The 27,456-nt window shown below is 69.2% G+C and overlaps 8 pseudogenes; all 8 read left to right on the top strand.

Moving 5' to 3' along the window:
* Positions 1–44: 44 nt before the first annotated feature.
* Positions 45–164, top strand: LOC148757263 (5S ribosomal RNA; annotated as a pseudogene).
* Positions 165–5,178: 5,014 nt separating this feature from the next.
* LOC148757262 (5S ribosomal RNA) lies at positions 5,179–5,297 on the top strand (annotated as a pseudogene).
* Positions 5,298–7,346: 2,049 nt separating this feature from the next.
* LOC148757261 (5S ribosomal RNA) lies at positions 7,347–7,466 on the top strand (annotated as a pseudogene).
* Positions 7,467–9,797: 2,331 nt separating this feature from the next.
* LOC148757260 (5S ribosomal RNA) lies at positions 9,798–9,917 on the top strand (annotated as a pseudogene).
* Positions 9,918–18,565: 8,648 nt separating this feature from the next.
* Positions 18,566–18,684, top strand: LOC148757259 (5S ribosomal RNA; annotated as a pseudogene).
* Positions 18,685–22,420: 3,736 nt separating this feature from the next.
* LOC148757258 (5S ribosomal RNA) lies at positions 22,421–22,539 on the top strand (annotated as a pseudogene).
* Positions 22,540–24,588: 2,049 nt separating this feature from the next.
* Positions 24,589–24,708, top strand: LOC148757257 (5S ribosomal RNA; annotated as a pseudogene).
* A 2,331-nt stretch (positions 24,709–27,039) lies between these two features.
* On the top strand, positions 27,040–27,159 carry LOC148757256 (5S ribosomal RNA; annotated as a pseudogene).
* Positions 27,160–27,456: the final 297 nt, after the last annotated feature.

The following is a 27,456-nucleotide window of genomic DNA, read 5'->3' as shown; positions in this document are numbered from 1 at the left end:
AGGTCGGGAGCAGGCTCTTGGAGTGCCGGGAGCCGGGTCCCAGCGCCTAAGGCCACACCACCCTGCACGCGCCAGATCTCGTCTGATCTCGGGAGCTAAGCAGGGAGGGGCCTGGTTAGTACTTGGATGGGAGACCGCCTGGGAATAGCTGCAGGCTTTTGCTCGCCTCTCCTTTTGCGCCGCGGCCCCGGCGTGGCTCCCTCCGAACCCCTGCCGCCCCTTGCCTCTCTGCAGCCGCCCAGCCAGCCGAAGGTCCCCCTGACCAGCAGAGGGTTAGCCGCCAGGCACTACAAGCTGGCAGCCCCGGCCGCACACCAGGCCCGTCGGCCAGGGCTCCCCCGCACACCCTCTTCTCAGTCCTCTTCAGTCCCGGAGGCTGTCATCTCGATCCCTTCGCCGACCTTCGATCGCCGCCCCCGCCAACAGCGCTGCCCTCGCCCCCGCCGCCACCGCCAAATCCGCCGCCATCACCGCGCTCCCCACACCCCCCTCCAGCGCTGACCTCACCCCTGCCCCCGCCCTCGCCGCCGCCATCGCTGTACTGCTTCAATCTCCCGTCTCTTTTCTCCCCTCCTCCGTCGCCAGCACCGCCCTCTTCCCCGCTACCGCCGGCGCCAACCCTCCACGCGACCAGCGCCCACCGACACAGCCCCCAAGGCTGCCGCCGCCTCCATCGCCGACCTCGCAACCCTCCCGCGCAGCCGCCGCCGCCCCCGCCGCCGGCCCCCCCCCACCGCCGCCGCCACCGCAGCCGCCCCCTCCGCAGCCGCCCCCGCCGCCGCTGCCGCGGGGTCCTCCCACAACTCCCAAGCCCAGGGTTGCCTGCTGGTGCAGGCCTCCACCAGCCTTGGGGGTGCGGTTGGGGGTAAACCTGGTGGCGGTAGGGGGCGGGGTGTCCCAGGATGCCAGAGTTCCACGACTTCTGGCACCATCAGGGAAGTGGCAGTGTCCCATGGAGCCTCGGGTGGCGCGAAGGGGCCTCGCTGCCGGCCAGGAGTAGCCCGCCGCCCACGCCAGCAGCGTCCGGAGGCGGCGGGGAGCGGGCGGGAGGCGCTCAGGCAGACTTGCTCGCCACCCGAGCGGCCCAGCAGCATGGCGCGCGCTCAGAGGCAGTTCGGGAGCAGGCTCTTGGAGTGCCGGGATCCGGGTCCCAGCGCCTAAGGCCATACCACCCTGACGCGCCAGATGTTGGAAGCGAAGCAGGGAGGGGCCTGGTTAGTACTTGGATGGGAGACCGCCTGGGAATACCTGTAGGCTTTTGCTCGCCTCTCCTTTTGCGCCACCGCCCCGGCCTGGCTCCCTCCGAACCCCTGCCGCCCCTTGCCCCTCTGCAGACGCCCAGGCAGCCGAAGGTCCCCCTGGCCAGAGGAGGGTCAGCCGCCCAGCACTACAAGCTCGCATCCCCAGCCGCACACCAGGCCTGTCGGCCAGGGCTCCCCCCACTCCCTCTTCTTAGTGCTCTTCGCCGAGGCAGGCCGTCAGCCTGCAGCAGTCAGCCGCGTCTCGGTCGCCGCCGCCGCCACCGCAATCGCAGGGCCCCCTCTCGCTCCCCGACCCTGCCGCCGCCGCAACCCCCAACGCCCAAGCCCAGGGCTGCCTGCCGGCGCAGGCCTCCACCAGGCTCTCTCCATCCCAGGACGTGCCGGTCCTTTGCACCTCGGCCCGAGCCCAGGGGACGCCCATCCCTGCGCCTGCCCCCGGGACCCGACACACAGGATCGGCGTGTCCTCGGGCCAACGGGATGCCCACCCGCCCCGCCCCACCGGAGTCTTCTGTCTCCGCTGGCAGGCACCTCCCCCCACACCCCCGCGCGCCCCTCCCGTCTCCCACAAGAGCCAGGTGCCCTCCCTTCCCGCCGGCCACGGTGTCCCTGAAACACAGGGCACAAAGAGCCGGGACAAACCAGGGGACGGCGGGAGCAGCACCCCAACACACCACGCGCCATCGACTCCGGGGGAGACCACCACAAGGGCAGAGCAGGCACGCAGGCGCACAACCCTCACAACCAGGGTGCCTGGGGGCTGCCACTCTCCTCCCGCGGGCGGGTGCCTGGGCGGGGCTCAGAGACCACAGGCCCTCCGGAGACCCTGGCGGCCCGCCCCGGAGGCTGCAATGGTGACTGCCAACGCCAGGGCAATGCCTCCTTAGCGGAGCCCAGCCCCGGGCACGACCACACTCCGGTGGAGGAGCTGCCACTTCAACACAGCCTCAGTGCGTCTGTAACAGTCCGTGTGCCCGCCTGTGCGTCCCTCACACCCTCCCCCACCCCATATCCGTCGGGCTCTGTGACGTGCCTGTTGGGCTCTGGCTCTGGCTCAGGAGCTCTCTCCCCGCGTGCTAGCCCCCTCTTTCTCTGTCTCTGTCCATGTCTCTCTGTATGTCTAGATACATACATGTACATATACGAGCATATTTCCATCTCGCTCCCTCTTACTCCTCCTCCCGTTCTGTCTGTCTGTCCCTGTCCTGCGGGGACTCTAGCCCCTCTGCCCGCACAAGAATGCAGGATTTGGCGAGGCCAAGAGGGAACACCAACAGACCACGGATAGGGGGCTCATAGCACCATGTCTCACGGGCGGCTGGCTTGGAGACTCGGCAAGCCGGAGCCGCCCGATCCCCAGCCTGCCGGCCGATTCTCTGCCAACCAACAGACCCACCAACCTACCGACCCACCAAGCCGGCCAACTGCAGTCCGCGCCCCTCTGCAATTTGCAGTCCACAATCCGCGCTTCCTAGCTTGGCCACCGCAGCTCTGCCGGTGGCCAATGGCCAACTGGCAACAGCTGATGGCCAAGCGGTCACAGCTGATATCCATGCAGCCCGCACGCAGCACCCCTCCACGCGAGGCCCAGAGCCTGGAGAGTGCTCTCTGCGAATCTGTCCCCACAGTCCCCGTCTGTCTCTCTCCGCCTCTCTCTTGCTCCGTCTCTGGCCTTCTCTCATCCTCTCTCTCACCTCCCTGGGTCAGGAGAGGTGACGTGTAGCCAGTGAAGTGAACAGTGATCGGGCGGGACGCCGGTCGGTGACGAGGGGCGAGAACCCAGAAAGAAGGCTGTGTGAGGAAGGGTGGCGGCAGACTGGAGGTGCTGCCCCCTGGTGGCGGGTGGCTCTCCCTGGCTTTGGGCCAGTGGGTGGGGCCGGCCAGGGCCAGGGCCTGGGTTGCATGTCCCTAGGGTGGAGGGGACTGAGAGGACCCTGCGACCCCCTCGGTGGCCCTGAGAGGTGGGGACAGCACAGCAGCAAGGGGGGTGTGCGGTTGTGGGGCTGGGGGGAGATGAGAGGGGTTGGGGTAGGGGGGCGGGGTAAAAGCCCTTCGGGGCCTGGGGAGGCCCAGGATGCCAGGGCGCCCAGACATATGTCACAGTCAGGGAAGTGACAGAGGCCCGTTAGAGCCACTGGGGGGCGCGAAGGGGCCTCGCTGCGGGCCAGGAGGAGCCCGTCGCCCACACCAGCGGCGTCTGGAGGAGGCGGGGAGCTGGCGGGAGGCGCTCGGGCAGACATGCTCGCCACCCGAGCGGCCCAGCAGCATGGCGTGCGCTCAGAAGCAGGTCGGGAGCAGGCTCTTGGAGTGCCCGGAGCCGGGTCCCAGCGCCTAAGGCCACACCACCCTGCACGCGCCAGATCTCCTCTGATCTCGGGAGCTAAGCAGGGAGGGGCCTGGTTAGTACTTGGATGGGAGACCGCCTGGGAATAGCTGCAGGCTTTTGCTCGCCTCTCCTTTTGCGCCGCGGCCCCGGCGTGGCTCCCTCCGAACCCCTGCCGCCCCTTGCCTCTCTGCAGCCGCCCAGCCAGCCGAAGGTCCCCCTGACCAGCAGAGGGTTAACCGCCAGGCACTACAAGCTGGCAGCCCCGGCCGCACACCAGGCCCGTCGGCCAGGGCTCCCCCCGCACACCCTCTTCTCAGTCCTCTTCAGTCCCGGAGGCTGTCATCTCGATCCCTTCGCCGACCTTCGATCACCGCCCCCGCCAACAGCGCTGCCCTCGCCCCCGCCGCCACCGCCAAATCCGGCGCCCTCACCGCGATCTCCACACCCCCCTCCAGCGCTGACCTCACCCCTGCCCCCGCCCTCGCCACCGCCATCGCTGTAGTGCTTCAATCTCCCGCCTCTGCTCTCCCCTCCTCCGTCGCCAGCACCGCCCTCTTCCCCGCTACCGCCGCCGCCGGCGCCAACCCTCCCCGCGCCCAGCGCCCGCCGACACAGCCCCCAACGCTGCCGCCGCCTCCATCGCCGACCTCGCAACCCTCCCGCGCCGCCGCCGCCGCGATCACCGCGCTCCCCACCCCCTCCGCCAGCGCTGCCCTCGCCCCCTCCCCGCCCCCGCTGCCGCCATCGCCGTACTCCCTCAAACTCCCTCCTCTGCTCTCCCCCCCTCGGCCGCCAGCACCGCGCTCCCCACCCCCGCCGCCGCCATTGCCGCACTCCCTCAATCTCCCTCCTCTGCTCTCCCCGCCTCCTGCACCGCCATCTCCCCCGCCCCCGCCCCAGGCCCGCCGCCGCCACCATCGCCATACTCCCTCAATCTCCCGCCTCTGCTCTCCCGGCCTCCTCCGCCCCCGCCGCCGCCGCCGACGCCGCCGCCGCCGCCATCGACCCCCGTGCCCCAGCGCCCACCGTCAAAGCCCCCATTGTCGCCACCGCCATGGCCGCCCTGGCGCCATCCTCGCGGTTGCCATCGCCTACCTCCCCACCCTCCCTCGCCTCCGCCGCGTCCCCCGCCGCCGCAGCCCCCCCCTCCGCAGCCGCCCAAGCCGCCGCCGCGGGGTCCTCCCACAACTCCCAAGCCCAGGGTTGCCTGCTGGTGCAGGCCTCCCCCAGCCTTGGGGGTGCGGTTGTTGGTAAACCTGGTGGCGGTAGGGGGGCGGGGTGTATGGCGGTCTGGGTCCGGGGAGTCCCAGGATGCCAGAGTTCCACGACTTCTGGCACCATCAGGGAAGTGGCAGTGTCCCATGGAGCCTCGGGTGGCGCGAAGGGGCCTCGCTGCCGGCCAGGAGTAGCCCGCCGCCCACGCCAGGGGCATTCGGAAGAGGCGGGGAGCCGGACTGGGGGGGGGGGACGCGGTGCTGGCAGAGCCGGCCAGCGGGTCGATGCTCGCCACCGGAGCCGCGCATCTGCATGGCGGGCGCTCACGAGGCAGGCCGGGAGCAGGCTCTTGGCGCGCGGGGAGCCGAGTCCCATCGTCTATGACCATACCACCCTGAACGCGCCCGATCTCCTCTGATCTCGGGAGCTAAGCAGGGAGGGGCCTGGTTAGTGCTTGGATGGGAGACCGCCTGGGAATACCTGTAGGCTTTTGCTCGCCTCTCCTTTTGCGCCGCCGCCCCTGCGTGGCTCCCTCCGAACCTCTGCCGCCCCTTGCCCCTCTGCAGCCGCCCATCCAGCCGAAGGTCCCCCTGGCCAGAGGCCGGTCAGCCACCCGGCGCTACAAGCTGGCAGCCCCGGCCGCACACAAGGCCCGTCGGCCAGGGCTCACCCCCACACCCTCTTCTTAGTCCTCTTCGCTGAGGCAGGCAGTCAGCCAGCAGCAGTTAGCCGAGCCTGTGTCTCCGCCGGCAGGCACCTCTCCCCACACCCCCGCGCGCCCCCTCCCATCGCCCACAAGAGCCAGGAACCCTCCCTTCCCGCAGTGGCCCCAACACACAGGGTACAAAGAGCCGGGACAAAGCAGGGGACTGAGGGAGGAGCACCCCAACACACCGCACGCCCTCGGACTCCAGGAGAGACCACCACAAGGGGAAGTGCAGGCACGCAGGCACACAACACTCTCAACCAGGGTGCCTGTGGGCTGCCACTCTCCTCCCGCGGGGCGGGGGGTTCCTGGGCGGGGCTCGGAGCCCACTGGCCCTCCCGCCCGGCCCGGGGGCTTCAAGGGTGACTTTCAATGCCCGGGCACTGCCTCCTTAGTGGAGCCCAGCCACGGGCATGACCACACTTCGGTTGAGAAGCTGCCACTTCAAAGCAGCGTCAGTGCGTCTGTCCCAGTCCGTGTGCCCGCTTGTGCGTCCCTCCCCCCTCCCCCACCCCATGTCTCTCTGGCTCTGTGACGTGCCTGTTGGGCTCTGGCTCTGGCTCAGGAGCTCTCTCCCCGCGTGCCAGCCCCCTCTTTCTCTGTCTCTGTCCATGTCTCTCTGTATGTCTAGGTACATACAGGTACATATAGGTGTATATTTCGATCTCGCTCCCTCTTTCTCCTCCTCCCGTTCTCTCTGTCGGTCCCTGTCCTGCGGGGACTCTGGTCCCTCTGCCCGCACAAGAACGCAGGATATGGCGAGGCCAAGAGGGAACACCAACAGAGCCACGGATAGGGGGCTCATAGCACTATGTCTCACGGGCGGCTGGCTCGGAGACACGGCAAGCCGGAGCCGCCCGATCCCCAACCTGTCGGCCGCTTCTCTGCCAACCCACCGACACACCGCCCGTCGACCCGCCAAGCGGGCCCACTGCAATCCGCGCCCCTCTGCAATTTGCAGTCCACCATCCGCGCTTCCTAGCTTGGCCACCGCAGCTCCTCCGGTGGCCAGTGGCCAACTGGCAACAGCTGATGGCCAAGCGGTCACAGCTGATGACCATGCAGCCCGCAAGCAGCACCCCTCCACGCGAGGCCCAGAGCCTGGAGAGTGCTCTCTGCGAGTCTGTCCCCACAGTCCCCGTCTGTCTCTCTCCGCCTCTCTCTTGCTCCGTCTCTGGCCTTCTCTCATCCTCTCTCTCACCTCCCTGGGTCAGGAGAGGTGACGTGTAGCCAGTGAAGGGACCGGACATCGGGCGGGGCTCCGGTCGCTGACGAGGGTTCCAGGGCCCAGACTGAAGGCTTGTGACGAAGGGTGGCTGCAGACTGGAGATGCTGCATCCTGGTGGCGCGGGTGGCTCTCCCTGGCTTTGGGCCTGTGGATGGGTCCGGTCAGGGCCAGGGCCTGGGTTGCACGTCCCTAGGGCCGGAGGGGACTGAGAGGACCCTGCGACCCCCTCGGTGGCCCTGAGAGGTGGGGACAGCACAGCAGCAAGGGGGGTGTGCGGTTGTGGGGCTGGGGGGAGATGAGAGGGGTTGGGGTAGGGGGGCGGGGTGAAAGCCCTTCGGGGCCTGGGGAGGCCCAGGATGCCAGGGCGCCCAGACATATGTCACAGTCAGGGAAGTGACAGAGGCCCGTGGAGCCACTGGGGGGCGCGAAGGGGCCTCGCTGCTGGCCAGGAGTAGCCCGTCGCCCACACCAGCGGCGTCCGGAGGAGGCGGGGAGCGGGCGGCAGGCGCTCGGGCAGACGTGCTCGCCACCCTAGCGGCCCAGCAGCACGGCGCGCGGTCAGAGGCAGGCCGGGAGCAGGCTCTTGGGGCGCGGGGAGCCGGGTCCCAGCGTCTACGGCCATACCACCCTGAACGCGCCCGATCTCCTCTGATCTCGGGAGCTAAGCAGGGAGGGGCCTGGTTAGTACTTGGATGGGAGACCGCCTGGGAATAGCTGCAGGCTTTTGCTCGCCTCTCCTTTTGCGCCGCCGCCCCGGCGTGGCTCCCTCCGAACCCCTGCCGCCCTTTGCCCCTCTGCAGCCGCCCAGGCAGCCGAAGGTCCCCCTGGCCAGAGGAGGGTCAGTCGCCCGGCACTACAAGCTCGCATCCCCGGCCGCACACCAGGCCTGTCGGCCAGGGCTCCCCCCCACTCCCTCTTCTTAGTGCTCTTCGCCGAGGCAGGCCGTCAGCCTGCAGCAGTCAGCCGCGTCTCGGTCGCCGCCGCCGCCGCCACCGCCATCGCAGGGCTCCCTCTCGCTCCCCGACCCTGCCGCCGCCGCAACCCCCAACGCCCAAGCCCAGGGCTGCCTGCCGGCGCAGGCCTCCACCAGGCTCTCTCCATCCCAGGACGTGCCGGTGCTTTGCACCTCGGCCCGAGCCCAGGGCACGCCCATCCCTGCGCCTGCCCCCGGGACCCGACACACAGGATCGGCGTGTCCTCGGGCAAACGGGACGCCCACCCGCCCCGCCCCACCGGAGTCTTCTGTCTCCGCTGGCAGGCACCTCGCCCCACACCCCCGCGCGTCCCCTCCCGTCTCCCACAAGAGCCAGGAGCCCTCCCTTCCCGCCGGCAACGGTGTCCCTGAAACACAGGGCACAAAGAGCCGGGACAAACCAGGGGACGGCGGGAGCAGCACCCCAACACACCACGCGCCATCGACTCCGGGGGAGACCACCACAAGGGCAGAGCAGGCACGCAGGCGCACAACCCTCACAACCAGGGTGCCTGGGGGCTGCCTCTCTCCTCCCGCGGGCGGGTGCCTGGGCGGGGCTCAGAGACCACAGGCCCTCCGGAGACCCTGGCGGCCCGCCCCGGAGGCTGCAATGGTGACTGCCAACGCCAGGGCAATGCCTCCTTAGCGGAGCCCAGCCCCGGGCACGACCACACTCCGGTGGAGGAGCTGCCACTTCAACACAGCCTCAGTGCGTCTGTAACAGTCCGTGTGCCCGCCTGTGCGTCCCTCACACCCTCCCCCACCCCATATCCGTCGGGCTCTGTGACGTGCCTGTTGGGCTCTGGCTCTGGCTCAGGAGCTCTCTCCCCGCGTGCCAGCCCCCTCTTTCTCTGTCTCTGTCCATGTCTCTCTGTATGTCTAGATACATACATGTACATATACGAGCATATTTCCATCTCGCTCCCTCTTACTCCTCCTCCCGTTCTGTCTGTCTGTCCCTGTCCTGCGGGGACTCTAGCCCCTCTGCCCGCACAAGAATGCAGGATTTGGCGAGGCCAAGAGGGAACACCAACAGACCACGGATAGGGGGCTCATAGCACCATGTCTCACGGGCGGCTGGCTCGGAGACTCGGCAAGCCGGAGCCGCCCGATCCCCAGCCTGCCGGCCGATTCTCTGCCAACCAACAGACCCACCAACCTACCGACCCACCAAGCCGGCCAACTGCAGTCCGCGCCCCTCTGCAATTTGCAGTCCACAATCCGCGCTTCCTAGCTTGGCCACCGCAGCTCTGCCGGTGGCCAATGGCCAACTGGCAACAGCTGATGGCCAAGCGGTCACAGCTGATATCCATGCAGCCCGCACGCAGCACCCCTCCACGCGAGGCCCAGAGCCTGGAGAGTGCTCTCTGCGAGTCTGTCCCCACAGTCCCCGTCTGTCTCTCTCCGCCTCTCTCTTGCTCCGTCTCTGGCCTTCTCTCATCCTCTCTCTCACCTCCCTGGGTCAGGAGAGGTGACGTGTAGCCAGTGAAGTGAACAGTGATCGGGCGGGACGCCGGTCGCTGACGAGGGGCGAGAACCCAGAAAGAAGGCTGTGTGAGGAAGGGTGGCGGCAGACTGGAGGTGCTGCCCCCTGGTGGCGGGTGGCTCTCCCTGGCTTTGGGCCAGTGGGTGGGGCCGGCCAGGGCCAGGGCCTGGGTTGCACGTCCCTAGGGTGGAGGGGACTGAGAGGACCCTGCGACCCCCTCGGTGGCCCTGAGAGGTGGGGACAGCACAGCAGCAAGGGGGGTGTGCGGTTGTGGGGCTGGGGGGAGATGAGAGGGGTTGGGGTAGGGGGGCGGGGTAAAAGCCCTTCGGGGCCTGGGGAGGCCCAGGATGCCAGGGCGCCCAGACATATGTCACAGTCAGGGAACTGACAGAGGCCCGTTAGAGCCACTGGGGGGCGCGAAGGGGCCTCGCTGCGGGCCAGGAGGAGCCCGTCGCCCACACCAGCGGCGTCTGGAGGAGGCGGGGAGCTGGCGGGAGGCGCTCGGGCAGACATGCTCGCCACCCGAGCGGCCCAGCAGCATGGCGTGCGCTCAGAAGCAGGTCGGGAGCAGGCTCTTGGAGTGCCGGGAGCCGGGTCCCAGCGCCTAAGGCCACACCACCCTGCACGCGCCAGATCTCGTCTGATCTCGGGAGCTAAGCAGGGAGGGGCCTGGTTAGTACTTGGATGGGAGACCGCCTGGGAATAGCTGCAGGCTTTTGCTCGCCTCTCCTTTTGCGCCGCGGCCCCGGCGTGGCTCCCTCCGAACCCCTGCCGCCCCTTGCCTCTCTGCAGCCGCCCAGCCAGCCGAAGGTCCCCCTGACCAGCAGAGGGTTAGCCGCCAGGCACTACAAGCTGGCAGCCCCGGCCGCACACCAGGCCCGTCGGCCAGGGCTCCCCCGCACACCCTCTTCTCAGTCCTCTTCAGTCCCGGAGGCTGTCATCTCGATCCCTTCGCCGACCTTCGATCGCCGCCCCCGCCAACAGCGCTGCCCTCGCCCCCGCCGCCACCGCCAAATCCGCCGCCATCACCGCGCTCCCCACACCCCCCTCCAGCGCTGACCTCACCCCTGCCCCCGCCCTCGCCGCCGCCATCGCTGTACTGCTTCAATCTCCCGTCTCTTTTCTCCCCTCCTCCGTCGCCAGCACCGCCCTCTTCCCCGCTACCGCCGGCGCCAACCCTCCACGCGACCAGCGCCCACCGACACAGCCCCCAAGGCTGCCGCCGCCTCCATCGCCGACCTCGCAACCCTCCCGCGCAGCCGCCGCCGCCCCCGCCGCCGCCCCCCCTGCCGCCGCCCCCCCCCCCCCCCGCCGCCGCCGCCGCCACCGCAGCCGCCCCCTCCGCAGCCGCCCCCGCCGCCGCTGCCGCGGGGTCCTCCCACAACTCCCAAGCCCAGGGTTGCCTGCTGGTGCAGGCCTCCACCAGCCTTGGGGGTGCGGTTGTGGGTAAACCTGGTGGCGGTAGGGGGCGGGGTGTCCCAGGATGCCAGAGTTCCACGACTTCTGGCACCATCAGGGAAGTGGCAGTGTCCCATGGAGCCTCGGGTGGCGCGAAGGGGCCTCGCTGCCGGCCAGGAGTAGCCCGCCGCCCACGCCAGCAGCGTCCGGAGGCGGCGGGGAGCGGGCGGGAGGCGCTCAGGCAGACATGCTCGCCACCCGAGCGGCCCAGCAGCATGGCGCGCGCTCAGAGGCAGTTCGGGAGCAGGCTCTTGGAGTGCCGGGATCCGGGTCCCAGCGCCTAAGGCCATACCACCCTGACGCGCCAGATGTTGGAAGCGAAGCAGGGAGGGGCCTGGTTAGTACTTGGATGGGAGACCGCCTGGGAATACCTGTAGGCTTTTGCTCGCCTCTCCTTTTGCGCCACCGCCCCGGCCTGGCTCCCTCCGAACCCCTGCCGCCCCTTGCCCCTCTGCAGACGCCCAGGCAGCCGAAGGTCCCCCTGGCCAGAGGAGGGTCAGCCGCCCAGCACTACAAGCTCGCATCCCCAGCCGCACACCAGGCCTGTCGGCCAGGGCTCCCCCCACTCCCTCTTCTTAGTGCTCTTCGCCGAGGCAGGCCGTCAGCCTGCAGCAGTCAGCCGCGTCTCGGTCGCCGCCGCCGCCACCGCAATCGCAGGGCCCCCTCTCGCTCCCCGACCCTGCCGCCGCCGCAACCCCCAACGCCCAAGCCCAGGGCTGCCTGCCGGCGCAGGCCTCCACCAGGCTCTCTCCATCCCAGGACGTGCCGGTCCTTTGCACCTCGGCCCGAGCCCAGGGGACGCCCATCCCTGCGCCTGCCCCCGGGACCCGACACACAGGATCGGCGTGTCCTCGGGCCAACGGGATGCCCACCCGCCCCGCCCCACCGGAGTCTTCTGTCTCCGCTGGCAGGCACCTCTCCCCACACCCCCGCGCGTCCCCTCCCGTCTCCCAAAAGAGCCAGGAGCCCTCCCTTCCCGCCGGCCACGGTGTCCCCGACACACAGGGCACAAAGAGCCGGGACAAACCAGGGGACGGCGGGAGCAGCACCCCAACACACCACGCGCCATCGACTCCAGGGGAGACCACCACAAGGGAAGAGCAGGCACGCAGGCACACAACCCTCACAACCAGGGTGCCTGGGGGCTGCCACTCTCCTCCCGCGGGCGGGTCCCTGGGCGGGATTCAGAGCCCACCAGCCCTCCGGAGACCCTGGCGGCCCGCCCTGGGGGCTTCAATGGTGACTGCCAAAGCCAGGGCAATGCCTCCTTAGCGGAGCCCTGCCCCGGGCACGACCACCCTCCGGTGGAGAAGCTGCCACTTCAACACAGCCTCAGTGCGTCTGTCCCAGTCCGTGTGCCCGCTTGTGCGTCCCTCCCCCCTCCCCCACCCCATGTCTCTCCGGCTCTGTGACGTGCCTGTTGGGCTCTGGCTCTCGCTCAGGAGCTCTCTCCCCGCTTGCCAGTCCCCTCTTTCTCTGTCTCTGTCCATGTCTCTCTGTATGTCTAGGTACATACAGGTACATACAGGTGTATATTTCGATCTCGCTCCCTCTTACTCCTCCTCCCGTTCTGTCCGTGGGTCCCTGTCCTGCGGGGACTCTAGTCCCTCTGCCCGCACAAGAACGCAGGATATGGCGAGGCCAAGAAGGAACACCAACAGAGCCACGGATAGGGGCCTATAGCACTATGTCTCACGGGCGGCTGGCTTGGAGACAAGGCAAGCCGGAGCTTCCCGATCCCCAACCTGCCGGCTGATTCTCTGCCAACCCACCGACACACCGCCCGCCGACCCACCAAGCCGGCCCCCTGCAATCCGCGCCCCTCTGCAATTTGCAGTCCACCATCCGCGCTTCCTAGCTTGGCCACCGCAGCTCCGCCGGTGGCCAATGGCCAACTGGCAACAGATGATGGCCAAGCGGTCACAGCTGATGACCATGCAGCCCCCAAGCAGCACCCCTCCACGCGAGGCCCAGAGCCTGGAGAGTGCTCTCTGGGAGTCTGTCCCCACAGTCCCCGTCTGGCTCTCTCCGCCTCTCTCTTGCTCCGTCTCTGGCCTTCTCTCATCCTCTCTCTCATCTCCCTGGGTCAGGAGAGGTGACGTGTAGCCAGTGAAGGGCCCGGAGATCGGGCGGAGTTCCGGTCGCTGAGGAGGGTCGAGGGCCCAGACTGAAGGCTTGTGACGAAGGGTGGCTGCAGACTGGAGCTGCTGCACCCTGTTGGCGCGGGTGGCTCTCCCTGGCTTTGGGCCAGTGGGTGGGGCCGGCCAGGGCCAGGGCCTGGGTTGCATGTCCCTAGGGCCGGAGGGGACTGAGAGGACCCTGCGACCCCCTCGGTGGCCCTGAGAGGTGGGGACAGCACAGCAGTAAGGGGGGTGTGCGGTTGCGGGGCTGGGGGGGAGATGAGAGGGGTTGGGGTAGGGGGGCGGGGTAAAAGCCCTTCGGGGCCGGGGGAGTCCCAGGATGCCAGGGCGCCCAGACATATGTCACAGTCAGGGAAGTGACAGAGGCCCGTGGAGCCACTGGGGGGCGGGAAGGGGCCTCGCTGCGGGCCAGGAGTCGCCCGTCGCCCACACCAGCGGCGTCCGGAGGCGGCGGGGAGCGGGCGGGAGGCGCTCAGGCAGACATGCTCGCCACCCGAGCGGCCCAGCAGCATGGCGCGCGCTCACAGTCAGGTAGGGAGCAGGCTCTTGGAGTGCCGGGAGCCGGGTCCCAGCGCCTAAGGCCATACCACCCTGCACGCGCCAGATCTCCTCTGATCTGGGAAGCTAAGCAGGGTCGGGCCTGGTTAGTACTTGGATGGGATTCCGCCTGGGAATACCTGTAGGCTTTTGCTCGCCTCCCCTTTTGCATCGCCGCCCCGGCGTGGCTCCCTCCGAACCCCTGCCGCCCCTTGCCTCTCTGCAGCCGCCGAGCCAGCGGAAGGTCCTCCTGACCAGCAGAGGATTAGCCGCCAGGCACTACAAGCTGGCAGCCCCGGCCGCACACCAGGCCCGTGGGCCAGGGCTGCCCCGCACACCCTCTCCTTAGTCCTCTTCAGTCCCGCAGGCTGTCTTCTCGATCCCTTCGCCGACCCTCGGTCGCCGCCACCGCCGCCAGCGCTGCCCTCGCCCCCGCCGCCACCGCCAAATCCGCCGCCATCACCGCGCTCCCCACACCCCCCTCCAGCGCTGACCTCACCCCTGCCCCCGCCCTCGCCGCCGCCATCGCTGTACTGCTTCAATCTCCCGTCTCTTTTCTCCCCTCCTCCGTCGCCAGCACCGCCCTCTTCCCCGCTACCGCCGGCGCCAACCCTCCACGCGCCCAGCGCCCACCGACACAGCCCCCAAGGCTGCCGCCGCCTCCATCGCCGACCTCGCAACCCTCCCGCGCAGCCGCCGCCGCCCCCGCCGCCGGCCCCCCCCCACCGCCGCCGCCACCGCAGCCGCCCCCTCCGCAGCCGCCCCCGCCGCCGCTGCCGCGGGGTCCTCCCACAACTCCCAAGCCCAGGGTTGCCTGCTGGTGCAGGCCTCCACCAGCCTTGGGGGTGCGGTTGGGGGTAAACCTGGTGGCGGTAGGGGGCGGGGTGTCCCAGGATGCCAGAGTTCCACGACTTCTGGCACCATCAGGGAAGTGGCAGTGTCCCATGGAGCCTCGGGTGGCGCGAAGGGGCCTCGCTGCCGGCCAGGAGTAGCCCGCCGCCCACGCCAGCAGCGTCCGGAGGCGGCGGGGAGCGGGCGGGAGGCGCTCAGGCAGACTTGCTCGCCACCCGAGCGGCCCAGCAGCATGGCGCGCGCTCAGAGGCAGTTCGGGAGCAGGCTCTTGGAGTGCCGGGATCCGGGTCCCAGCGCCTAAGGCCATACCACCCTGACGCGCCAGATGTTGGAAGCGAAGCAGGGAGGGGCCTGGTTAGTACTTGGATGGGAGACCGCCTGGGAATACCTGTAGGCTTTTGCTCGCCTCTCCTTTTGCGCCACCGCCCCGGCCTGGCTCCCTCCGAACCCCTGCCGCCCCTTGCCCCTCTGCAGACGCCCAGGCAGCCGAAGGTCCCCCTGGCCAGAGGAGGGTCAGCCGCCCAGCACTACAAGCTCGCATCCCCAGCCGCACACCAGGCCTGTCGGCCAGGGCTCCCCCCACTCCCTCTTCTTAGTGCTCTTCGCCGAGGCAGGCCGTCAGCCTGCAGCAGTCAGCCGCGTCTCGGTCGCCGCCGCCGCCACCGCAATCGCAGGGCCCCCTCTCGCTCCCCGACCCTGCCGCCGCCGCAACCCCCAACGCCCAAGCCCAGGGCTGCCTGCCGGCGCAGGCCTCCACCAGGCTCTCTCCATCCCAGGACGTGCCGGTCCTTTGCACCTCGGCCCGAGCCCAGGGGACGCCCATCCCTGCGCCTGCCCCCGGGACCCGACACACAGGATCGGCGTGTCCTCGGGCCAACGGGATGCCCACCCGCCCCGCCCCACCGGAGTCTTCTGTCTCCGCTGGCAGGCACCTCCCCCCACACCCCCGCGCGCCCCTCCCGTCTCCCACAAGAGCCAGGTGCCCTCCCTTCCCGCCGGCCACGGTGTCCCTGAAACACAGGGCACAAAGAGCCGGGACAAACCAGGGGACGGCGGGAGCAGCACCCCAACACACCACGCGCCATCGACTCCGGGGGAGACCACCACAAGGGCAGAGCAGGCACGCAGGCGCACAACCCTCACAACCAGGGTGCCTGGGGGCTGCCACTCTCCTCCCGCGGGCGGGTGCCTGGGCGGGGCTCAGAGACCACAGGCCCTCCGGAGACCCTGGCGGCCCGCCCCGGAGGCTGCAATGGTGACTGCCAACGCCAGGGCAATGCCTCCTTAGCGGAGCCCAGCCCCGGGCACGACCACACTCCGGTGGAGGAGCTGCCACTTCAACACAGCCTCAGTGCGTCTGTAACAGTCCGTGTGCCCGCCTGTGCGTCCCTCACACCCTCCCCCACCCCATATCCGTCGGGCTCTGTGACGTGCCTGTTGGGCTCTGGCTCTGGCTCAGGAGCTCTCTCCCCGCGTGCTAGCCCCCTCTTTCTCTGTCTCTGTCCATGTCTCTCTGTATGTCTAGATACATACATGTACATATACGAGCATATTTCCATCTCGCTCCCTCTTACTCCTCCTCCCGTTCTGTCTGTCTGTCCCTGTCCTGCGGGGACTCTAGCCCCTCTGCCCGCACAAGAATGCAGGATTTGGCGAGGCCAAGAGGGAACACCAACAGACCACGGATAGGGGGCTCATAGCACCATGTCTCACGGGCGGCTGGCTTGGAGACTCGGCAAGCCGGAGCCGCCCGATCCCCAGCCTGCCGGCCGATTCTCTGCCAACCAACAGACCCACCAACCTACCGACCCACCAAGCCGGCCAACTGCAGTCCGCGCCCCTCTGCAATTTGCAGTCCACAATCCGCGCTTCCTAGCTTGGCCACCGCAGCTCTGCCGGTGGCCAATGGCCAACTGGCAACAGCTGATGGCCAAGCGGTCACAGCTGATATCCATGCAGCCCGCACGCAGCACCCCTCCACGCGAGGCCCAGAGCCTGGAGAGTGCTCTCTGCGAGTCTGTCCCCACAGTCCCCGTCTGTCTCTCTCCGCCTCTCTCTTGCTCCGTCTCTGGCCTTCTCTCATCCTCTCTCTCACCTCCCTGGGTCAGGAGAGGTGGCGTGTAGCCAGTGAAGTGAACAGTGATCGGGCGGGACGCCGGTCGCTGACGAGGGGCGAGAACCCAGAAAGAAGGCTGTGTGAGGAAGGGTGGCGGCAGACTGGAGGTGCTGCCCCCTGGTGGCGGGTGGCTCTCCCTGGCTTTGGGCCAGTGGGTGGGGCCGGCCAGGGCCAGGGCCTGGGTTGCATGTCCCTAGGGTGGAGGGGACTGAGAGGACCCTGCGACCCCCTCGGTGGCCCTGAGAGGTGGGGACAGCACAGCAGCAAGGGGGGTGTGCGGTTGTGGGGCTGGGGGGAGATGAGAGGGGTTGGGGTAGGGGGGCGGGGTAAAAGCCCTTCGGGGCCTGGGGAGGCCCAGGATGCCAGGGCGCCCAGACATATGTCACAGTCAGGGAAGTGACAGAGGCCCGTTAGAGCCACTGGGGGGCGCGAAGGGGCCTCGCTGCGGGCCAGGAGGAGCCCGTCGCCCACACCAGCGGCGTCTGGAGGAGGCGGGGAGCTGGCGGGAGGCGCTCGGGCAGACATGCTCGCCACCCGAGCGGCCCAGCAGCATGGCGTGCGCTCAGAAGCAGGTCGGGAGCAGGCTCTTGGAGTGCCCGGAGCCGGGTCCCAGCGCCTAAGGCCACACCACCCTGCACGCGCCAGATCTCCTCTGATCTCGGGAGCTAAGCAGGGAGGGGCCTGGTTAGTACTTGGATGGGAGACCGCCTGGGAATAGCTGCAGGCTTTTGCTCGCCTCTCCTTTTGCGCCGCGGCCCCGGCGTGGCTCCCTCCGAACCCCTGCCGCCCCTTGCCTCTCTGCAGCCGCCCAGCCAGCCGAAGGTCCCCCTGACCAGCAGAGGGTTAACCGCCAGGCACTACAAGCTGGCAGCCCCGGCCGCACACCAGGCCCGTCGGCCAGGGCTCCCCCCGCACACCCTCTTCTCAGTCCTCTTCAGTCCCGGAGGCTGTCATCTCGATCCCTTCGCCGACCTTCGATCACCGCCCCCGCCAACAGCGCTGCCCTCGCCCCCGCCGCCACCGCCAAATCCGGCGCCCTCACCGCGATCTCCACACCCCCCTCCAGCGCTGACCTCACCCCTGCCCCCGCCCTCGCCACCGCCATCGCTGTAGTGCTTCAATCTCCCGCCTCTGCTCTCCCCTCCTCCGTCGCCAGCACCGCCCTCTTCCCCGCTACCGCCGCCGCCGGCGCCAACCCTCCCCGCGCCCAGCGCCCGCCGACACAGCCCCCAACGCTGCCGCCGCCTCCATCGCCGACCTCGCAACCCTCCCGCGCCGCAGCCGACGCCGCCGCCGCCGCCATCGCTGCTCGCAATCAGCCCCCGCTTCTCCCGCCGCCGCCGCCGCGATCACCGCGCTCCCCACCCCCTCCGCCAGCGCTGCCCTCGCCCCCTCCCCGCCCCCGCTGCCGCCATCGCCGTACTCCCTCAAACTCCCTCCTCTGCTCTCCCCCCCTCGGCAGCCAGCACCGCGCTCCCCACCCCCGCCCCCGCCGCCGCCATTGCCGCACTCCCTCAATCTCCCTCCTCTGCTCTCCCCGCCTCCTGCACCGCCATCTCCCCCGCCCCCGCCCCAGGCCCGCCGCCGCCACCATCGCCATACTCCCTCAATCTCCCGCCTCTGCTCTCCCGGCCTCCTCCGCCCCCGCCGCCGCCGCCGACGCCGCCGCCGCCGCCATCGACCCCCGTGCCCCAGCGCCCACCGTCAAAGCCCCCATTGTGGCCACCGCCATGGCCGCCCTGGCGCCATCCTCGCGGTTGCCATCGCCTACCTCCCCACCCTCCCTCGCCTCCGCCGCGTCCCCCGCCGCCGCAGCCCCCCCCTCCGCAGCCGCCCAAGCCGCCGCCGCGGGGTCCTCCCACAACTCCCAAGCCCAGGGTTGCCTGCTGGTGCAGGCCTCCCCCAGCCTTGGGGGTGCGGTTGTTGGTAAACCTGGTGGCGGTAGGGGGGCGGGGTGTATGGCGGTCTGGGTCCGGGGAGTCCCAGGATGCCAGAGTTCCACGACTTCTGGCACCATCAGGGAAGTGGCAGTGTCCCATGGAGCCTCGGGTGGCGCGAAGGGGCCTCGCTGCCGGCCAGGAGTAGCCCGCCGCCCACGCCAGGGGCATTCGGAAGAGGCGGGGAGCCGGACTGGGGGGGGGGACGCGGTGCTGGCAGAGCCGGCCAGCGGGTCGATGCTCGCCACCGGAGCCGCGCATCTGCATGGCGGGCGCTCACGAGGCAGGCCGGGAGCAGGCTCTTGGCGCGCGGGGAGCCGAGTCCCATCGTCTATGACCATACCACCCTGAACGCGCCCGATCTCCTCTGATCTCGGGAGCTAAGCAGGGAGGGGCCTGGTTAGTGCTTGGATGGGAGACCGCCTGGGAATACCTGTAGGCTTTTGCTCGCCTCTCCTTTTGCGCCGCCGCCCCTGCGTGGCTCCCTCCGAACCCCTGCCGCCCCTTGCCCCTCTGCAGCCGCCCATCCAGCCGAAGGTCCCCCTGGCCAGAGGCCGGTCAGCCACCCGGCGCTACAAGCTGGCAGCCCCGGCCGCACACCAGGCCCGTCGGCCAGGGCTCACCCCCACACCCTCTTCTTAGTCCTCTTCGCTGAGGCAGGCAGTCAGCCAGCAGCAGTTAGCCGAGCCTGTGTCTCCGCCGGCAGGCACCTCTCCCCACACCCCCGCGCGCCCCCTCCCATCGCCCACAAGAGCCAGGAACCCTCCCTTCCCGCAGTGGCCCCAACACACAGGGTACAAAGAGCCGGAACAAAGCAGGGGACTGAGGGAGGAGCACCCCAACACACCGCACGCCCTCGGACTCCAGGAGAGACCACCACAAGGGGAAGTGCAGGCACGCAGGCACACAACACTCTCAACCAGGGTGCCTGTGGGCTGCCACTCTCCTCCCGCGGGGCGGGGGGTTCCTGGGCGGGGCTCGGAGCCCACTGGCCCTCCCGCCCGGCCCGGGGGCTTCAAGGGTGACTTTCAATGCCCGGGCACTGCCTCCTTAGTGGAGCCCAGCCACGGGCATGACCACACTTCGGTTGAGAAGCTGCCACTTCAAAGCAGCGTCAGTGCGTCTGTCCCAGTCCGTGTGCCCGCTTGTGCGTCCCTCCCCCCTCCCCCACCCCATGTCTCTCTGGCTCTGTGACGTGCCTGTTGGGCTCTGGCTCTGGCTCAGGAGCTCTCTCCCCGCGTGCCAGCCCCCTCTTTCTCTGTCTCTGTCCATGTCTCTCTGTATGTCTAGGTACATACAGGTACATATAGGTGTATATTTCGATCTCGCTCCCTCTTTCTCCTCCTCCCGTTCTCTCTGTCGGTCCCTGTCCTGCGGGGACTCTGGTCCCTCTGCCCGCACAAGAACGCAGGATATGGCGAGGCCAAGAGGGAACACCAACAGAGCCACGGATAGGGGGCTCATAGCACTATGTCTCACGGGCGGCTGGCTTGGAGACTCGGCAAGCCGGAGCCGCCCGATCCCCAGCCTGCCGGCCGATTCTCTGCCAACCAACAGACCCACCAACCTACCGACCCACCAAGCCGGCCAACTGCAGTCCGCGCCCCTCTGCAATTTGCAGTCCACAATCCGCGCTTCCTAGCTTGGCCACCGCAGCTCTGCCGGTGGCCAATGGCCAACTGGCAACAGCTGATGGCCAAGCGGTCACAGCTGATATCCATGCAGCCCGCACGCAGCACCCCTCCACGCGAGGCCCAGAGCCTGGAGAGTGCTCTCTGCGAATCTGTCCCCACAGTCCCCGTCTGTCTCTCTCCGCCTCTCTCTTGCTCCGTCTCTGGCCTTCTCTCATCCTCTCTCTCACCTCCCTGGGTCAGGAGAGGTGACGTGTAGCCAGTGAAGTGAACAGTGATCGGGCGGGACGCCGGTCGCTGACGAGGTGTGAGAACCCAGAAAGAAGGCTGTGTGAGGAAGGGTGGCGGCAGAGTGGAGGTGCTGCCCCCTGGTGGCGGGTGGCTCTCCCTGGCTTTGGGCCAGTGGGTGGGGCCGGCCAGGGCCAGGGCCTGGGTTGCATGTCCCTAGGGTGGAGGGGACTGAGAGGACCCTGCGACCCCCTCGGTGGCCCTGAGAGGTGGGGACAGCACAGCAGCAAGGGGGGTGTGCGGTTGTGGGGCTGGGGGGAGATGAGAGGGGTTGGGGTAGGGGGGCGGGGTAAAAGCCCTTCGGGGCCTGGGGAGGCCCAGGATGCCAGGGCGCCCAGACATATGTCACAGTCAGGGAAGTGACAGAGGCCCGTTAGAGCCACTGGGGGGCGCGAAGGGGCCTCGCTGCGGGCCAGGAGGAGCCCGTCGCCCACACCAGCGGCGTCTGGAGGAGGCGGGGAGCTGGCGGGAGGCGCTCGGGCAGACATGCTCGCCACCCGAGCGGCCCAGCAGCATGGCGGGCGCTCAGAAGCAGGTCGGGAGCAGGCTCTTGGAGTGCCCGGAGCCGGGTCCCAGCGCCTAAGGCCACACCACCCTGCACGCGCCAGATCTCCTCTGATCTCGGGAGCTAAGCAGGGAGGGGCCTGGTTAGTACTTGGATGGGAGACCGCCTGGGAATAGCTGCAGGCTTTTGCTCGCCTCTCCTTTTGCGCCGCGGCCCCGGCGTGGCTCCCTCCGAACCCCTGCCGCCCCTTGCCTCTCTGCAGCCGCCCAGCCAGCCGAAGGTCCCCCTGACCAGCAGAGGGTTAGCCGCCAGGCACTACAAGCTGGCAGCCCCGGCCGCACACCAGGCCGCTCGGCCAGGGCTGCCCCGCACACCCTCTTCTCAGTCCTCTTCAGTCCCGGAGGCTGTCATCTCGATCCCTTCGCCGACCTTCGATCACCGCCACCGCCAACAGCGCTGCCCTCGCCCCCGCCGCCACCGCCAAATCCGCCGCCATCACCGCGCTCCCCACACCCCCCTCCAGCGCTGACCTCACCCCTGCCCCCGCCCTCGCCACCGCCATCGCTGTACTGCTTCAATCTCCCGCCTCTGCTCTCCCCTCCTCCGCCGCCAGCACCGCCCTCTTCCCCGCTACCGCCGCCGCCGGCGCCAACCCTCCCCGCGCCCAGCGCCCGCCGACACAGCCCCCAACGCTGCCGCCGCCTCCATCGCCGACCTCGCAACCCTCCCGCGCCGCAGCCGACGCCGCCGCCGCCGCCGCCGCCATCGCTGCTCGCGATCAGCCCCCGCTTCTCCCGCCGCCGCCGCCGCGATCACCGCGCTCCCCACCCCCTCCGCCAGCGCTGCCCTCGCCCCCTCCCCGCCCCCGCTGCCGCCATCGCCGTACTCCCTCAAACTCCCTCCTCTGCTCTCTCCCCCTCGGCCGCCAGCACCGCGCTCCCCATCCCCGCCGCCAGTGCTGCCCTCTTCCCCACCCCCGCCCCCGCCGCCGCCATTGCCGCACTCCCTCAATCTCCCTCCTCTGCTCTCCCCGCCTCCTGCACCGCCATCTCCCCCGCCCCCGCCCCAGGCCCGCCGCCGCCACCATCACCATACTCCCTCAATCTCCCGCCTCTGCTCTCCCGGCCTCCTCCGCCCCCGCCGCCGCCGCCGACGCCGCCGCCGCCGCCATCGACCCCCGTGCCCCAGCGCCCACCGTCAAAGCCCCCATTGTCGCCACCGCCATGGCCGCCCTGGCGCCATCCTCGCGGTTGCCATCGCCTACCTCCCCACCCTCCCTCGCCTCCGCCGCGTCCCCCGCCGCCGCAGCCCCCCCCTCCGCAGCCGCCCAAGCCGCCGCCGCGGGGTCCTCCCACAACTCCCAAGCCCAGGGTTGCCTGCTGGTGCAGGCCTCCCCCAGCCTTGGGGGTGCGGTTGTTGGTAAACCTGGTGGCGGTAGGGGGGCGGGGTGTATGGCGGTCTGGGTCCGGGGAGTCCCAGGATGCCAGAGTTCCACGACTTCTGGCACCATCAGGGAAGTGGCAGTGTCCCATGGAGCCTCGGGTGGCGCGAAGGGGCCTCGCTGCCGGCCAGGAGTAGCCCGCCGCCCACGCCAGGGGCATTCGGAAGAGGCGGGGAGCCGGACTGGGGGGGGGGGACGCGGTGCTGGCAGAGCCGGCCAGCGGGTCGATGCTCGCCACCGGAGCCGCGCATCTGCATGGCGGGCGCTCACGAGGCAGGCCGGGAGCAGGCTCTTGGCGCGCGGGGAGCCGAGTCCCATCGTCTATGACCATACCACCCTGAACGCGCCCGATCTCCTCTGATCTCGGGAGCTAAGCAGGGAGGGGCCTGGTTAGTGCTTGGATGGGAGACCGCCTGGGAATACCTGTAGGCTTTTGCTCGCCTCTCCTTTTGCGCCGCCGCCCCTGCGTGGCTCCCTCCGAACCCCTGCCGCCCCTTGCCCCTCTGCAGCCGCCCATCCAGCCGAAGGTCCCCCTGGCCAGAGGCCGGTCAGCCACCCGGCGCTACAAGCTGGCAGCCCCGGCCGCACACCAGGCCCGTCGGCCAGGGCTCACCCCCACACCCTCTTCTTAGTCCTCTTCGCTGAGGCAGGCAGTCAGCCAGCAGCAGTTAGCCGAGCCTGTGTCTCCGCCGGCAGGCACCTCTCCCCACACCCCCGCGCGCCCCCTCCCATCGCCCACAAGAGCCAGGAACCCTCCCTTCCCGCAGTGGCCCCAACACACAGGGTACAAAGAGCCGGGACAAAGCAGGGGACTGAGGGAGGAGCACCCCAACACACCGCACGCCCTCGGACTCCAGGAGAGACCACCACAAGGGGAAGTGCAGGCACGCAGGCACACAACACTCTCAACCAGGGTGCCTGTGGGCTGCCACTCTCCTCCCGCGGGGCGGGGGGTTCCTGGGCGGGGCTCGGAGCCCACTGGCCCTCCCGCCCGGCCCGGGGGCTTCAAGGGTGACTTTCAATGCCCGGGCACTGCCTCCTTAGTGGAGCCCAGCCACGGGCATGACCACACTTCGGTTGAGAAGCTGCCACTTCAAAGCAGCGTCAGTGCGTCTGTCCCAGTCCGTGTGCCCGCTTGTGCGTCCCTCCCCCCTCCCCCACCCCATGTCTCTCTGGCTCTGTGACGTGCCTGTTGGGCTCTGGCTCTGGCTCAGGAGCTCTCTCCCCGCGTGCCAGCCCCCTCTTTCTCTGTCTCTGTCCATGTCTCTCTGTATGTCTAGGTACATACAGGTACATATAGGTGTGTATTTCGATCTCGCTCCCTCTTTCTCCTCCTCCCGTTCTCTCTGTCGGTCCCTGTCCTGCGGGGACTCTGGTCCCTCTGCCCGCACAAGAACGCAGGATATGGCGAGGCCAAGAGGGAACACCAACAGAGCCACGGATAGGGGGCTCATAGCACTATGTCTCACGGGCGGCTGGCTCGGAGACACGGCAAGCCGGAGCCGCCCGATCCCCAACCTGTCGGCCGCTTCTCTGCCAACCCACCGACACACCGCCCGTCGACCCGCCAAGCGGGCCCACTGCAATCCGCGCCCCTCTGCAATTTGCAGTCCACCATCCGCGCTTCCTAGCTTGGCCACCGCAGCTCCTCCGGTGGCCAGTGGCCAACTGGCAACAGCTGATGGCCAAGCGGTCACAGCTGATGACCATGCAGCCCGCAAGCAGCACCCCTCCACGCGAGGCCCAGAGCCTGGAGAGTGCTCTCTGCGAGTCTGTCCCCACAGTCCCCGTCTGTCTCTCTCCGCCTCTCTCTTGCTCCGTCTCTGGCCTTCTCTCATCCTCTCTCTCACCTCCCTGGGTCAGGAGAGGTGACGTGTAGCCAGTGAAGGGACCGGACATCGGGCGGGGCTCCGGTCGCTGACGAGGGTTCCAGGGCCCAGACTGAAGGCTTGTGATGAAGGGTGGCTGCAGACTGGAGATGCTGCATCCTGGTGGCGCGGGTGGCTCTCCCTGGCTTTGGGCCTGTGGATGGGTCCGGTCAGGGCCAGGGCCTGGGTTGCACGTCCCTAGGGCCGGAGGGGACTGAGAGGACCCTGCGACCCCCTCGGTGGCCCTGAGAGGTGGGGACAGCACAGCAGCAAGGGGGGTGTGCGGTTGTGGGGCTGGGGGGAGATGAGAGGGGTTGGGGTAGGGGGGCGGGGTGAAAGCCCTTCGGGGCCTGGGGAGGCCCAGGATGCCAGGGCGCCCAGACATATGTCACAGTCAGGGAAGTGACAGAGGCCCGTGGAGCCACTGGGGGGCGCGAAGGGGCCTCGCTGCTGGCCAGGAGTAGCCCGTCGCCCACACCAGCGGCGTCCGGAGGAGGCGGGGAGCGGGCGGCAGGCGCTCGGGCAGACGTGCTCGCCACCCTAGCGGCCCAGCAGCACGGCGCGCGGTCAGAGGCAGGCCGGGAGCAGGCTCTTGGGGCGCGGGGAGCCGGGTCCCAGCGTCTACGGCCATACCACCCTGAACGCGCCCGATCTCCTCTGATCTCGGGAGCTAAGCAGGGAGGGGCCTGGTTAGTACTTGGATGGGAGACCGCCTGGGAATAGCTGCAGGCTTTTGCTCGCCTCTCCTTTTGCGCCGCCGCCCCGGCGTGGCTCCCTCCGAACCCCTGCCGCCCTTTGCCCCTCTGCAGCCGCCCAGGCAGCCGAAGGTCCCCCTGGCCAGAGGAGGGTCAGTCGCCCGGCACTACAAGCTCGCATCCCCGGCCGCACACCAGGCCTGTCGGCCAGGGCTCCCCCCCACTCCCTCTTCTTAGTGCTCTTCGCCGAGGCAGGCCGTCAGCCTGCAGCAGTCAGCCGCGTCTCGGTCGCCGCCGCCGCCGCCACCGCCATCGCAGGGCTCCCTCTCGCTCCCCGACCCTGCCGCCGCCGCAACCCCCAACGCCCAAGCCCAGGGCTGCCTGCCGGCGCAGGCCTCCACCAGGCTCTCTCCATCCCAGGACGTGCCGGTGCTTTGCACCTCGGCCCGAGCCCAGGGCACGCCCATCCCTGCGCCTGCCCCCGGGACCCGACACACAGGATCGGCGTGTCCTCGGGCAAACGGGACGCCCACCCGCCCCGCCCCACCGGAGTCTTCTGTCTCCGCTGGCAGGCACCTCGCCCCACACCCCCGCGCGTCCCCTCCCGTCTCCCACAAGAGCCAGGAGCCCTCCCTTCCCGCCGGCAACGGTGTCCCTGAAACACAGGGCACAAAGAGCCGGGACAAACCAGGGGACGGCGGGAGCAGCACCCCAACACACCACGCGCCATCGACTCCGGGGGAGACCACCACAAGGGCAGAGCAGGCACGCAGGCGCACAACCCTCACAACCAGGGTGCCTGGGGGCTGCCTCTCTCCTCCCGCGGGCGGGTGCCTGGGCGGGGCTCAGAGACCACAGGCCCTCCGGAGACCCTGGCGGCCCGCCCCGGAGGCTGCAATGGTGACTGCCAACGCCAGGGCAATGCCTCCTTAGCGGAGCCCAGCCCCGGGCACGACCACACTCCGGTGGAGGAGCTGCCACTTCAACACAGCCTCAGTGCGTCTGTAACAGTCCGTGTGCCCGCCTGTGCGTCCCTCACACCCTCCCCCACCCCATATCCGTCGGGCTCTGTGACGTGCCTGTTGGGCTCTGGCTCTGGCTCAGGAGCTCTCTCCCCGCGTGCCAGCCCCCTCTTTCTCTGTCTCTGTCCATGTCTCTCTGTATGTCTAGATACATACATGTACATATACGAGCATATTTCCATCTCGCTCCCTCTTACTCCTCCTCCCGTTCTGTCTGTCTGTCCCTGTCCTGCGGGGACTCTAGCCCCTCTGCCCGCACAAGAATGCAGGATTTGGCGAGGCCAAGAGGGAACACCAACAGACCACGGATAGGGGGCTCATAGCACCATGTCTCACGGGCGGCTGGCTCGGAGACTCGGCAAGCCGGAGCCGCCCGATCCCCAGCCTGCCGGCCGATTCTCTGCCAACCAACAGACCCACCAACCTACCGACCCACCAAGCCGGCCAACTGCAGTCCGCGCCCCTCTGCAATTTGCAGTCCACAATCCGCGCTTCCTAGCTTGGCCACCGCAGCTCTGCCGGTGGCCAATGGCCAACTGGCAACAGCTGATGGCCAAGCGGTCACAGCTGATATCCATGCAGCCCGCACGCAGCACCCCTCCACGCGAGGCCCAGAGCCTGGAGAGTGCTCTCTGCGAGTCTGTCCCCACAGTCCCCGTCTGTCTCTCTCCGCCTCTCTCTTGCTCCGTCTCTGGCCTTCTCTCATCCTCTCTCTCACCTCCCTGGGTCAGGAGAGGTGACGTGTAGCCAGTGAAGTGAACAGTGATCGGGCGGGACGCCGGTCGCTGACGAGGGGCGAGAACCCAGAAAGAAGGCTGTGTGAGGAAGGGTGGCGGCAGACTGGAGGTGCTGCCCCCTGGTGGCGGGTGGCTCTCCCTGGCTTTGGGCCAGTGGGTGGGGCCGGCCAGGGCCAGGGCCTGGGTTGCACGTCCCTAGGGTGGAGGGGACTGAGAGGACCCTGCGACCCCCTCGGTGGCCCTGAGAGGTGGGGACAGCACAGCAGCAAGGGGGGTGTGCGGTTGTGGGGCTGGGGGGAGATGAGAGGGGTTGGGGTAGGGGGGCGGGGTAAAAGCCCTTCGGGGCCTGGGGAGGCCCAGGATGCCAGGGCGCCCAGACATATGTCACAGTCAGGGAACTGACAGAGGCCCGTTAGAGCCACTGGGGGGCGCGAAGGGGCCTCGCTGCGGGCCAGGAGGAGCCCGTCGCCCACACCAGCGGCGTCTGGAGGAGGCGGGGAGCTGGCGGGAGGCGCTCGGGCAGACATGCTCGCCACCCGAGCGGCCCAGCAGCATGGCGTGCGCTCAGAAGCAGGTCGGGAGCAGGCTCTTGGAGTGCCGGGAGCCGGGTCCCAGCGCCTAAGGCCACACCACCCTGCACGCGCCAGATCTCGTCTGATCTCGGGAGCTAAGCAGGGAGGGGCCTGGTTAGTACTTGGATGGGAGACCGCCTGGGAATAGCTGCAGGCTTTTGCTCGCCTCTCCTTTTGCGCCGCGGCCCCGGCGTGGCTCCCTCCGAACCCCTGCCGCCCCTTGCCTCTCTGCAGCCGCCCAGCCAGCCGAAGGTCCCCCTGACCAGCAGAGGGTTAGCCGCCAGGCACTACAAGCTGGCAGCCCCGGCCGCACACCAGGCCCGTCGGCCAGGGCTCCCCCGCACACCCTCTTCTCAGTCCTCTTCAGTCCCGGAGGCTGTCATCTCGATCCCTTCGCCGACCTTCGATCGCCGCCCCCGCCAACAGCGCTGCCCTCGCCCCCGCCGCCACCGCCAAATCCG

Source organism: Rhinolophus sinicus, chromosome 9 (genome assembly GCF_057876585.1).
Source record: "Rhinolophus sinicus isolate RSI-liver-muscle chromosome 9, RSI-T2T, whole genome shotgun sequence".
NCBI lineage: Eukaryota > Metazoa > Chordata > Mammalia > Chiroptera > Rhinolophidae > Rhinolophus > Rhinolophus sinicus.
The sequence above is the reverse complement of the archived record's forward strand: the minus strand, read 5'-3'. Positions and strand labels throughout refer to the sequence as shown.